The sequence below is a fragment of the Ascaphus truei genome, chromosome 15 (assembly GCF_040206685.1).
Source record: "Ascaphus truei isolate aAscTru1 chromosome 15, aAscTru1.hap1, whole genome shotgun sequence".
Classification (NCBI taxonomy): Eukaryota; Metazoa; Chordata; class Amphibia; order Anura; family Ascaphidae; genus Ascaphus; species Ascaphus truei.
Genome location: NC_134497.1, coordinates 40,031,346 through 40,041,265, shown reverse-complemented (window position 1 = coordinate 40,041,265; position 9,920 = coordinate 40,031,346). Strand labels below are relative to the sequence as shown.

The 9,920-nt window shown below is 46.2% G+C and overlaps 1 long non-coding RNA gene across 1 annotated transcript in view; it reads right to left on the bottom strand.

Moving 5' to 3' along the window:
* Positions 1–3,490: 3,490 nt before the first annotated feature.
* Positions 3,491–9,920, bottom strand: part of LOC142466992 (uncharacterized) — a 24,855-nt gene continuing 18,425 nt past the window's right edge. The window contains exon 3 of the long non-coding RNA XR_012788298.1: positions 3,491–3,690. This is a non-coding gene — a long non-coding RNA (uncharacterized LOC142466992). The remainder of the gene's footprint in view (positions 3,691–9,920) is intronic.

Below are 9,920 nucleotides of genomic sequence, written 5' to 3'. Positions count from 1 at the left end.
CATTTTACTGTACCTTCAAAGATGACGATGCATCCTGGTCCACTCCTAGAGATGGCACCCCACACATGCAGCTTCACTGGGTGTTTTGGACGCGGCTTCATAGATATGCAACCTTTTTTGTGGATTGCAAAGGTGGCAAATCTCTCCAGCGAAACAGTATACTCGTCAGTGAAGATGCAATCCTGGAAAGTTTCTCTACTGTCGATCCATGCCTGGGCCAGGACCACTCTCTTGATTTTGTTAACATCCCTTATCATGTGGTACGCTCTGTAATGACAAGGAATAAATAATTTTAGAGGTACAGTACAGTTTCTTAAACAACACTTTTACCTCCTGTACTGTCCAGTACTAACCTCCCACGTCCATATTTCCATCCAATTCTGCGTCTCATCTTCTTTATGCTGGTCTCGGATACAGTGAGATTGTGATTTTCCTGCAGAGTGTATTTGACCCTTAATGCACTCTTCTCATCATTCTCCTCACTTATTTTGTCGACCAGATGAGTTGTCTCCCTACAATGTACAGAAAAACAACAATCCGGTAAGTTACAGTGCAGTAGGCCACAAGCACAGCACAGCACTTGGTGTAAAAATAGTATACAATGAGATATTGTTCTATTAATATGCAGCAATACAAACAAAATATATACTGTTGTTCTATAAATATACCGAAATAACTATAAAATTAGATACAGTAGATCCACACAATATATTGTTCTATTAATATGCCCCGATGATAGATATACTGTATACTTGAAAACGAGAGGTAACTCTCAATGTATTACTTCCTGATAAAATATTTTATAAATAAATAAACAAATAAATATAGTTAAATAAATATACTTACACGTTAGTTACCGTTGGTGTCCTCGTGCGTTGTCTGGTTTTTCCACGTGCATGATAGCTTAAGGTGGTTGATTGCACAACGAAGACAGAAGCAGCTAACCAGCGTTGGATATCTGCAATTCGGTGTCCGCTCGTGTACATCTCCTTAATTCTCATGCTGAGATTCTTTGAAATCTTTTTAACAGGCATTGCTGCGAGTAGAAAGAAATACAAAAACAAGAATGTATATTCGATGTTTAGTCTGTGTATTCAATGTGCAGTGAATCCACAAAATGGATGGTGTATTTATACGTTAATGACTCACATTAGTGTACACCCACTTTCAACACCTCTACCTCGTCGCCATGCATAAAATGTTACACACTTTGCATAGCCCATCACTCGATGATCTTTATCTGAACTTGCCCTTGTCCAGATACTGCATTGTGCCATGTGCTTCCATGGATCAACCACGATTCTACGGACGCAAGAAGCCACTCGCCTCTGCCGTGCCTGTCATGCAGAAAAAGCGAAAGGCGGCAGCCGTTTCCAAGCCAAGGCCAAAGCGATAAGCTAAGGCCAATAAAGAAAACCTTCTGCTTACCCCAAAGGCCAAGAGTCTTAATAGACGTAAGCCTTATTATGTCAAGAAGATATACGGTGATGTACTCTCAACGCAAAACAAATGGCAGCCAACCCTTCAAACCCGCAGGCCACTTCCTCCAATACGCTTCGATAATTCTGCCGCTGTTCTCCTGGATATCTTCAGCCCGTCTTCTCCACTACTCGTCCTCGACGCTGCAGCCGCCCTCCCGGAAACCCACAGGCCATCTTCGCCACTGCTCTTCGACGACGCTGCCGCTGGTACCCCTGAAATCCACGGGTCACTTTCTCCTTTGCGCTTAGATGACTCTGCCGCTTCTCACCCGGAAATCCACAGGTCGCTTTCTCCATCCCTCTTCGACGACGCTGCCGCTTTTCTCCCGGAAATCCACAGGTCACCGCCTCCATCCCTCTTCAACGACGCTGCCGCTTCTCTCCAGGGAGCCCCCATCTCATCCTCCGTAGCACACATCCACCCAGATGTCCACAGCACGCCATGCGCAAGAAGCAGCTTGTTAGACCGGATGCTGAATGGGATAAGTGTGGATATCCCCGGGAACTCTATTGTGCTGGCAAAGATAGAACTGCTTCTGGAGACCATGCTAAATATGGATCAACGGATGCTAAATATGGATCAACGGATGCAGAAGATGGATCAACGGATGCAGAAGATGGATCGATGGATGGAGAAGATAGAGACTGACATAGCGGGGATACATAATTTGCTCGGTGTTCATGTCCCTGTATCCCCGATGCCGGAGCAGGAGGGTGGCATGGATGTGATGAATGGGAACTTCAACCACCTTCCATCACCAAGCGCACCCCCTCCACCAGAAGATTTTGTGTACATGTATGCCGTTGAGGATGAGTATAACATGACAACCCCGTCAAGACCACGCCAGGAGACAACACGGCGACAAAGACAGGAGGAAAGCTTCCTCCCAGACAACCTACCCTCACCCGCCGCCACAAGCACACCCGCTCACAGAAGAACACCCGCTTCCAGAACCCAACCTACATTCGCTTACATCGATACGGTGCCCGACATCATCCTGCGCGATCTGCCACCGGAACTCAGGGAGAAGTATAGGGTGATGAGTGCTCGTGTACCCCACAAGTATGCCTTGTTAATTTTTAAGCACCATGTGTCCTACTTGATGTACTGCGAGTGGGCCTACAAAGTGAACTACGAAGGAAATCGCGAAATAAAGGCGCTTCCTGACAATTTAAGAAAGACCATTCTGGAGGAATTCCGGTGCTTTTTTTCAATTACAGATCCTTTAATGAAAGGCGTTCGAGACTGCATTAATGGCATTTTGCGCCATACAAGGCATCGGCCATGGAAGGACAATCTGGTGGGGTACGCATTTGCGTGAGTGTTCCACTGTTGTAAATTTTTGGTAAATGTTTTGTTCCATGCCCCGAGGGCCGCAAACAGGCCCGGTTTTCAAAGGTTACCCTGAAAACCGGGCCAGTTTTGGCCCTCGAGGACTGGAGTTGTGCAGGCCTGACTGACCGCTCTGCACACCACCCCACTGTAAATGTTTTCACTTGCTGTAATTTAATAAAGGAGATGTTGCATTTTGTATATTGTATGAATAAAGAATTTGTTTGAATAACAGGTAAGACCATACTGTTGTGCTGTACTGTACATGTTTTGCCCAGCTGTACTTAAATAAAGGAGATGTTGCGTTTTGTAACCATACACCTGTTGATGTTTTGAATTGCTGTGCACTTAAAATGTTTTTACATTGTACAGTATTTGTAAATAAAAATTTTTTGTACTTACTCCACCAATAAAAGAAAATGTTGATTTGTTTTAAATTGTTCCATTGTCTCCTTTGATACTGTAAAAAAAATACAGTGTTTCTAGAATGTACTGTCCAGGCATACTGTACTGTATACTGTAGGCATGCTCAGTACTGAACATCACAAGAGTATTAAAAAAAATACAAGACACATACTGTATGTACTGGTATAGAAGACACATATGTACTGGAATACATGTAGAATAAATGCATACTTTTTATTTTTTTCAGGTTTATTATACAGTGTGTATATAAAAAAAAGTATTGTATATAGTCTGAAAACATCTGACTACTGTTTTGGGTATTCTATCCTAATCAATAACAACGGCCACTAAACTGTAGACTCCGATACGTGGTTTTTTAAATCCGATTCAGCAATGTGCAGGCATTGTTACACAAAGCGATATAATCCATCGAAATCCCTCCATTTGCCGTTTTCCGCAAAGTTTTCTTTTCTGAGGAAAAAATAAATAAAAGTTTTACTGTAATGGTCATTCCCCTAAAGAAGATCCCAGTCATTCCCACCAATAATTTTCTCGGGGGCGTCTCCCGTTCATATGCGCATGCGACTACCGTCGATGTGATGACACGCATATGCGTTTCAAGAAGGTTCCAATGCGCTACATTTGTACACTCATGGCGGCGGGACTGACTCTGGAGAATAACAGAAACTAGTGTTTGTCTTTCTTTAATATGAAAAGCCTAAATTGATACTGCTGCGGCACAGTTTATTCGAGCATTTGCCCGTTCTGTGCCGCAGCAGTAGCCTGGCGCGCGCCCGAGTGTGACGGGCGCGCGCCGAAGCAGCGGAAGAGCGCCCTCCGATCGGGGCACTCTCCCTACCGCTGCCGGGTCCGCCGGGTCCCCCGGAACCCCCTGCCGCTGTCCCGCGATCGCGGGACACCAGGGCTCCCTCGGGGAGCCCCTGGACACGCGTGCAGGGGGCGCACGCTCCCGATGACGCGTGACCGCGCATCTATGACGCGCGGCACGCCGAGGGGCGGCCACTAGCAAGCCGGGAGATTTCCCGGCTTGCGGTACCGACCACACTTCAATAAAGTGTGTCGGTAGTGTACATTATTGTAACCTCTCCCTTCAGTCCCAAGGCCAATTTACAATAGCCCTTTGTGGTATCTTTTTTAAACGAAACACCTGCAAGTCGACACATTACTGAAGCACATGCGCATTACAATTCATGAATATCTGTCATCTGGCGGACACGCGAAGAATTGCAACCTATTAAATCCGAACCATTCTCAATAAACGCATCAATCGCGCATCAACCGCGGCTGAGAATGCAACATGATTGCGGCATGAATGCGGCATGAACCCGGTGAAGTGCGTAGCATTCGAAAAAAAATCCAGGAAAAATGCGGTGATGTTGTAGAATAAAAGGGGCCGCGACAGTAGAAAGTCCAACCTTTCGTGCAACCTCAAAGGGCCCTTGCCATTTTGCCAACAACTTAGACTCTGTGATTCAGTTCCTCCTTCAAGCCTCTCCAGATGAAAAAGACGTCATCCAAGTACTGCCTCCAGAGGACCAGGTTCGCAGCATAGGGATGCTCGGACCAGATTTTGTCCACCTCCCAAACGGCCATGAAGATGTTGGCATAGCTAGGTGCAAACCTCCACATTGCTGTACCACATTTCTGACTATAGTACTGCACCGACACACTTTATTCGAGCAAATACCCGGTATGTACCTGGCAGATACCTGGAATGCGCCACTCCTAACCTCTGACAAGCCCCGTTGCATTTGCCTTCCCAGCCTGGGTTCATGCCTGGGTGATGGGCGGCTGATCTGTTAAATGATAATGATTAGGATTTAATAGGCTGCAATGCTTCGCGTGTCTACCAGATGGCATAAATTCATGAATTGTAATGCAGTTTATATATATATACTGTGCAGTATTGCAGCCAGCGGGAATAAAATGCTTCAATCCCTGCTTGGAAAATAACTCAATGTACTCGGGCAGAAAACAGTCACAAACCTCAATACACCCGGGTATATCCGAATTCGTGGGACTAGCCAAGCTCGAATAAAGTGTGTCGCCAGTGTAAATGTTATTATGCAAAAAAACTACTTTCAGCTCCAAGGATAGCACAAACGGGAACTCTCACAACTGAGTAGGAGGACCCAAAAGAATGTCCATATGTAATATCATAGATAGTGTATTTGTCACGGTAGCTTATGACAAGATATAATGAACACCAAATATCTGGGTTGAACTGAATGAGGCTTAGATATAATAAAATATATTTTTTCCTTAAAAAGGTGAACACAGCAATATAGTACAATTAACAGGCAAGAAGGTAACACTTACTTAGGGTTGGGGAATGGAGAAGTATCAGCTAGCAATTCTCCAGCAATCCGGTGACATTCCAGGTGGAATCAGAAGAACAACTAAAAACTGTAGGGTTGACACAGTTTATATACCTTTGTAACCCTATTCTTAACATTGAATACAGACCATTGGTGAACAATTATCTGTATCCAATCCCTAACGTGGAGACACAGTTTAACCTATGCCCCCCAGCAAGTTAGCACATGCGTACTGGGACTCTGAGGGTCTTATTTCTGTAGCCCCATAATTAAATCAGGGGCGATGACCAGTCTACCAAATGAAGTATCTGGTAGGATCTTCATTGTTTGTAGGTGTAGATATACCACTTACAAACCATTCCAGTTTGATGCTTCTCCGCCCTCAGGCAAACAATTAAAGAGTCTTTTGATAGGTACTTGGTTCCTAGACTTTGGGTAAACAATCAGGGCAGTTAACTTTTGATCACAGGGCTTATGCTAAATCATCCGGCTGCCCTTCCTGACCTATTAGCATAGCAGATGGAGTCTGCATTTTCAGAGCAGATCCAAAATACCATATACACTTTAATATTTTCACATATTAATAAGTTCCGTTCTGGTGGGCCCAGTGGGTCGCAATTTGCCAGTTTTTAATGCCTACAGTGACTCTACATTTTGGCCGAATTTCAACTCTCTGCAACCTCCAGAACCGGAGATACAGAAATGCATTTTAAAATATAAAAATACAGGATTATAATGAAACATGGGAACAGGGGAACATACATTTTCCTGACATGACAAGGTGTAAGCCACATTCCTGGACCACAGTCCAGTTAACCCCTTGCCTCCCTTGTGAGGTCAGTGGGTGGCCATATGGGGTGCAACCCCTTTAATACCGGGCCAACCCCCTCTCCCTCTACATACCTATACATGGAAAACTGCATCGAACATACCAGAACAGTAACTCCACATAATTCGCTTAAAGACCTTTTTACCTGGCTGGACACACTCCAGGTTGGTTCTATCACTGCTAATACTAGGGTAAAGCTGGGGCTGCGCTTTTTTGACTTCATTGAGTCTCATTTATTTGGGCACCTAGCGTCCAACTTTATTTTATTCTGAGTTAAGACTCTAATAAATGGTTTTTATCGTGTACATATCACTTATCAACATACACACATATCCTTTGTCTTGTGTACTCTGTGCATCTGCTTGAGTGCTCTCCATTGGGGTCCCTTTCTCTCACAAGTATTGGTTCTATCACTGCACTGCCCTTACCAGAAGCTTCTCCGGCACCAGCCCCATCACCCTCTACTCCCAGGAAACCACGGATCCCGACACCTCTGCATTATGCAGGGGACTCTATTGCTTGTAGAGGGTTTCTGAACCAATGCTCGATTGAGTTCGAACTCCAGCCCTCCATGTTCACCACTCACCAATCCAGGGTGTCATTTCTTACTAACAGATGAGGCCTTGGCCTAGGCTTCCCCTCTGTGGGAAAGAGAATCCCCACTGATCAACGACTCCGTTGCCTTTCTCCAGGGATTTAAAAGAGTATTTGACGTCCCCGGTCGCATCTCCTCCACTTCAGCTTCACTCCTTCGAATCCCACAAGGAATCCATACCACAAGCCAGTATGCCATTGAGTTTGGAACCCTTGCTGCGGAGATGGGCTGGAATAATGAAGGCAGGGGCTTTCTGAGAGTTTTAAAGGACGAAGGAGAAACAGGTGCGCAAATCACATCAGGACATGTAAGAGAGAGTAAAAACACCAAATAGTGCAATATTGTCTACTTCAGCAAATTAACTTCAATGCTGGAAGTTCTATAAAATGTGCACTCACGTGTTTAACATGAAATCAGAGCGTTGTGGTTATTCAAAGTTACCAACTTATGTCTCCAGACAGGTACTCCAGATCCACATAGAGAGGGGGAAATTCCATGTACAAAAAGAGGGGAAAAAAACAAAATAGTATAGTACTGTTTTTAATGTTAAAAACACAAAGTATTCCACTTACATAAGTGCCTTTGTTTGAGAGCATTCAGACCACACTGGGTCACAGGGTCAGACAAGATATTCACAGCAACAGCATCCGCTCCACGGCCGTCACAGCAGGTACTGGGCTGATTAGAGTTGTCCTCCACTCCAGATGTCATCAACAAGGTCTCCTTTAGTGGTCACTGATATCACCCAACACGTGTTTCCACTGTAAAGTCTTCCTCAGGGGCTAATCTAACATCCCTCTCTGTATCCCTCCCTTAAATAGTGTCCCGCATTAATTTTCAAAATTGCAAGGCATCATGACGTCATCACGTCACGTGACGCATCACATGACGCATCGTCATTCAAACATTTGTATATTCATGCTTGTCAATGCTCCATAAAGCTTCATAGCATATTTGGCAACCATTCTCCTATACTAGGTATAATAGTCCACCATCTTGTGGTTGGAATCTTCAATGCAACAAACTTTATTGAGCATTTTTTGACACACGAACTTCCCAATACAAGTCCCTGAGATTTACATAACATAAGGTAATAGGTTAAGACAGCGGAATGCAACTAATGACTTCTAGCACCTCAACAAAGTACCTATGTACTAAATACAAACAATTAGAACATGAAAAAACATTTGCATATTCATGCTTGTCAATGCTCCATGCTAAATGCTCCATAAAGCTTCATATCATATTTGCCAACCATTCTCCTATACTAGGTATAATAGTCCACCATCTTGTGGTTGGAATCTTCAATGCAACAAACTTTATTGAGCATTTTTTGACAAAAACACACGAACTTCCCAATACAAGTCCCTGAGATTTACATAACATAAGGTAATAGGTTAAGACAGCGGAATGCCACTAATGACATCATCTAGCACCTTTACAAAGTACCTATTCACTAAATATAAACAATAGAACATGAAAAAGATGTGGTTTATACTTCCACTATACATATGTAGCCAGGTCCCCCTCGCGTACTCACCCCCCTCCTTCTGCCACGCGAGCGGGCCGGTTGCCGGGGACGCGAGCGGGCCGGTTGCTGGGGACGCGAGCGGGCCGGTTGCCGGGGACGCGAGCGGGCCGGTTGCCGAGGCCGCGATCGCGTTGCTGGGGTGGCGGCGGTACGCGGAGCAGGGCGCCGCCATTACAGGACTGCAGGGAGCTCGCGCATGCGCAGTGGAGGCACAGAATAGCCCGCGAAGCCCTAGCCTATGGGAGGAGGGCTCTGTAAGGGGACTTCAAGTCCCATGAGCCTCTGGGGCGGCCCCATGATGCCAGGGAGCCAATAGGGCTGCAGGAACTCTGCTTGCAACATAGTGATACATTTGGCGGGCTGAGAGCACACTAGTTAGTTGGTGACTGGAGCAGCTAGGGGAAGGAGGTAGGGTGCAGGGGTCAGTGACTCTCTGCACTAGGCCAGCAATCCCCTAGGCCCCAGATAGTCCCGAGTCATCCTAGCGGAGTATTGTAGGGACAGGCCCTAGGTTAGGGAACCTGCCCCCCATATATATATTTGCTAGGAGTGTATCACGGACATTGCTCGGATTGCCAAGAGGGAGCTGGACTATCTCCACGGAGACCAAGCTAGCGTGACTGCGGCCTGCTGGCAGCAGACAGACCCTAACTAAGGTAGAGACGGTGCGGAGCTGTACGGTGATATTATCCGCGCTGGAATTCACCCCACGCATAGGAGGATATCCCGGAGGATCCAACCCCAGTGATATAGCTGCACCCGTGGCTGGAGCCCGGGCAGGTAACCCACAACTCACGTGCACCAACAAGGCCTATCACCAGACATTTTGGCTGCGCAGTCACACACACACGTTGGTAATTGACTTGGGGGTACGAGACATTTGGGTGGGGGTTACTGGACACAGGGTGGGATCCCTCTGGGGAAGGTTAGCGTCCGCCGAAGTGCAGAGTGGTTAGCGTCCGCCGTGGCGCAGAGTGGTTGGCGTCCGCCGTGGCGCAGTGTGGTTAGCGTCCGCCGTGGCGCATAGGGGTTAGCGTCCTGTGGGACGCAGTAGGTGCCTCCTCGAGAGAGGGACACAGCTTATTTTGGGGTACTGCCGTGATATGTTGTTTGCATGTTAGTAAAGCCCTTAGTTATTATACCTCACCGTGTATGTTATCATTGATTGTCCTGCGAGGATCCACTCCCCCTCTGGTGGGAGCCATCGCAGGTGGAGGCGCTGCACCCATAGTATAATTGCCCCAGGTTCCCCGTAGCGGAAGCTCAGCCCTCCTGTGAGCCAACAGGTACAGCCCCACACACCTGGTAACATTGCATGTTCTCCTCACTCACACTGTATATGCGATTGGGTGGGGTGGAATACCCGTTACACATATATGTTAATATATAAATGGCTATCACTGTTAC